The sequence below is a fragment of the Spermophilus citellus genome (genome assembly GCF_964194105.1).
Source record: "Spermophilus citellus genome assembly, chromosome: 2".
NCBI lineage: Eukaryota > Metazoa > Chordata > Mammalia > Rodentia > Sciuridae > Spermophilus > Spermophilus citellus.
In genome coordinates, this window is record NC_138183.1 from 168,466,783 (window position 1) to 168,470,784 (window position 4,002).

General features: G+C 43.0%; 1 pseudogene across 1 annotated transcript; it reads left to right on the plus strand.

The window, feature by feature from the left end:
* The first annotated feature begins 1,293 nt into the window (after positions 1–1,293).
* LOC308641678 (D-aminoacyl-tRNA deacylase 1-like) lies at positions 1,294–1,803 on the plus strand (annotated as a pseudogene). Its single transcript has one exon. The product of its transcript is annotated as a D-aminoacyl-tRNA deacylase 1-like (transcript).
* Positions 1,804–4,002: the final 2,199 nt, after the last annotated feature.

The window sequence follows — 4,002 nt, forward strand, 5'->3', positions numbered from 1 at the left end:
AACATGTGTTCAAAGCCAGCCTCAGCAACTTCAAGGTCCTAAGCAACTCAATGAGACCCTGTCTCTAAATAAAATACAAAATAGGGGTGGGAATGTGGCTCAGTGGTGGAATACCCCTGAGTTCAATCCCCAGTACAAAAAAAAAATGTTCTCTGGTGTATCCAAAGTGTGTAAGACAATATAGCATGTGCCTACCACATGGTGTGCGTTCATTTAGCATTTGTTGAGTGAAATTATTATTAAATTAAATTAAGAAAAAAATTTTAAAAAAACAGCAAAACAGAGGAAGCCATGGTGTGGCAGAAATGTACAAGATATTCACCAAATCTATCAACTCTTCTTTCTGGGCATTTAACTTGTTTTACTCAGCTTTTTTGCCACTGTGACTAAAAGATCTGATCAAACAACGATAAAGGAGGAAAAGTTTATTTGAGGCCTCATGGTTTCAGAAGTCTCAGTCCACAGAAGACCAGTGCCATCCCTCAGAGATTGAAGTGAGGCTGAACATATGGCAGAAGAGTGTGGTGGAAGGAAGCAGCTCACATGGTGATCAGAAGGCAGAGAGAGAGTCTCCACTTAACAGATACAAAATATATAACCCAAAGCCATGCCCCCAATGTCCCATCTCCTCCAGCCACACCCTTCATTTATCCAATAAATACCTGCCTTCAGTTACTACTCAGTTAATACCTATCCAGGGATTAATTCACAGATTGGGTTAAGATTTTCACAACCCAATCATTTCTTCCTTGAACCTTCTAACATGAGAGGATACCTCACATCCAAACCATAACATAACTACACCACATTTCCCAGCCTGTCCTGGAGTTAGCATGGCCAGACTAAACTCTAAATGACAGAATGTGAGCACCAATGATAAGGACTACTGAGAGGCCTGTTCTCCACAAAGCCCCATGTAAAAGTTACCATTTTCTGCCTTCATTGGAAGATAAATAAAGAAGACACAGATGTGCTGAGGATGGTGGTGAAAGTCTTAAGTTATAAAGACCCTCTGTACCTGAGCAACCAGGATGAATGTCTCCCACATCAGAAATGCCACTATTGGACTTACAATATTAATTGGGGAATTAACTTGGCTGTGGAAAGCTACTGTGGTTTGGCAGTTTGTTTATAGCAACAGATAGCATTTTCCTGGTTGTCTGCAGATAACAAACACTGGAGGTTCTTCTGCAGTGAAACCTTACCTATGAATGAATACAATAAAGTAGAATAGGGAAAAAAGACAAAGGCAGTTTCTCTAAAATCAGAATGGAGAGCGCGGCGCCACCCCACTCGCCCCAGCCGCTGCCATGAAGGCCGTGGTGCAGCGCGTCACCCGGGCCAGCGTCACAGTTGGAGAAGAGCAGATAAGTGCCATTGGACGTGGCATTTGTGTATTTCTGGGTATTTCACTGGAAGATACACAGAAGGAACTGGAGCACATAGTCCGAAAGATTTTGAACCTGCGTGTGTTTGAGGATGAGAGTGGGGAACAAGCCTGACTTACACCTGGCGATGCCCACAGAGCAGGCAGAGGGTTTCTACAACAATTTTCTGGAGCAGCTGCGCAAGACTTACAGGCCAGAGCTCATCAAAGATGGCAAGTTTGGTGCCTATATGCAGGTACACATTCAGAATGATGGGCCTGTGACCATAGAACTGGAATCCCCTGCTCCTGGTGCTGCTATCTGTGACCCAAAGCAGGTTAAAGATGAAGTTATCTTTGATGATAAATTTGGAGATGTAATGTACTACATGAAGATAGTAGTCAATATCATATTGTACACTGGAAGTTTATTATGAGAATAGATTTTAGGTATTCTCAAGACTCAGGAAAAAAGTGGTGGCTTTCGGTGTTTAAAGTAACTGACAGTCATTTCCTGCCGGCCTGTCGGTTTCCGGATGAAACGAGGAGCCAGGATGGGGAGTGACATCTCGCAGAGCTGTTTGGAGATTTGATTGATGTTTGAAAGTGCTTTAATATCTTTTGTGAAGTATCCAATAAGAGTAAAATATGTCATCAGAAGTGAATTGCTGGGATTCCAACATGGCGGCGGGCGCGGAGAGATCAAGTCTCTGACCTCTTCAGCTGTCCGGGCATAGGGAGTCCTAAACAACCTAAATCTGTTTGCTCAGGATCATTAGGCAATGCTGAGCTGACGTGGATCTGGGGTGAACAGTCTGGGCCTCTCAGAACACACACTGAGCCCGGATCGGCTGAATTCAAGCTCCCGTTCGCCTGCTTCCCGCAGACAAACAGCTGTGACTCAGCACTAATCCATCCGGCTGAAACAACTGGTCAGCCCTTCTCATCCTACAGAGGTAAATGCCTACCGAGCCTTCATAGGTACTGGCCACAGGTTTGAAACGGGGCTTGGGAGAGACAGTAAGGACCCACCCATTGCATTGGTCGCCCGGCAAAGGGAAACGAACTGTCGCCATTTGCAAGGGATACCACCATGGTGGAGAACTGACGTCATCAGACTGCGGCGGAGGAGATAACTTCATTGTGTGTAATTCCCTAGCCTTCCCTCTCCACACATCGGGGAAACCTTAAGGGCCCCTCCCAGCTCTCCCGTGAGCGCGATAGCCAGCCCGAGGGAATCAAAGGTGGCGCGGGACCCGCGGCGCGGAACTACCGCTCCCACCAGGACTGACTGCTGAGGTCTCTTGCACCAGCTACCGGGGGCGTGGCTACCAGAGGGCAAGTAAAATTCGCTGAGGATTCTCAGCCCCAAGCTCTACAAACTTAGGGTCTGAGGGAATGGCAAACTGGAAGAGTGTGCCCAGTCGTTCATGAAAACAGGGCTCCCGGGAGCAGCAGACCTGGCATGTAGCCAGTATTGTGGTGAGCGGCACCTGTGAGAGGGGCCTGGCTAGAGAAAAAGTGGGAAGTGACTAGACACAAGAGGAGGTCCTAGGCACTCAGGATTGGAGACTCGCCCAGTCTGGGAGGAGCTGCTGCAAAGTGATTGGTTCCCACGTATTGACAGGAGAAACTTGGCCTGGTGGACACAGCGCCACCTACTGGAAGAGAAGTTAATCAAACTCTAAGACTGCATTTATTAGTTATTTTTTCCTTTTTTTCTTTTCTTTTTTTTTTGATTTGGGTTTTTCTTTCATTTTCATTTTTCTTTCTTGCTGTTTTTTTAAATTTTTTTTACAATTTTTTTAAAATTTTTTTTCTTCTAATTTTAATTTTAATTTTTTAATTATTTTTTTTAAATAAATTTTTTTTCTTTTTTTATTTCCTATTTTTTTCGTCTTTTGTCTTTTCATTTCTCTTATCCCCCCTTCCTTGAATTCTACCTGCTTACTCTCATTCTCTTTACTGACTTCTTCCCTTCCCTTCTAATACCTTTCCTCCCAAGCATCAAATAAATTTATAGAAGTAAACAGTAACTCAGCAGTCAAACAGAACAAGAAGTAACATGAGCAGATTCAAAAAGCAAGGAAGAAAAGGAGTACAAACAATGCAGGACAGCCTAAATATTCAGGAGGACCTAGAGTCATCAGAAAAATGGTCATATAAAGAACTCAAGGAACACCTTAGACAGATGGAATGGAACCTTAAAGAGGATACAAGACAGCAAATTCAAGCAGTGAAAGAACACATTGAGAATGAATTACATAAACAGCTAAAAGAAGAAGTTAAGCATCTTTATCAGGAGATAGAGATTATAAAAAATAATCAAACAATAATTCTAGAAATGAAGGAAACGATAAACCAAATTAAAAACTCAATTGAGAGTATCACTAACAGAGTGGAGCAAGTAGAAGCCAGAACGTCAGATAATGAAGACAAAATATATCATCTTGAAAAGAGTCTAGCCAACTCAGAAAGGCTGGTAAAAAATCACGAGAAAAACATCCAAGAGTTATGGGATAACATAAAAAGACCAAACTTACGAGTCATCGGGATAGAAGAAGGTACAGAGATTCAAACCAAGGGAATGAGTAACCTGCTGAATGAAATAATTACAGAAAACTTTCCAGAAATAA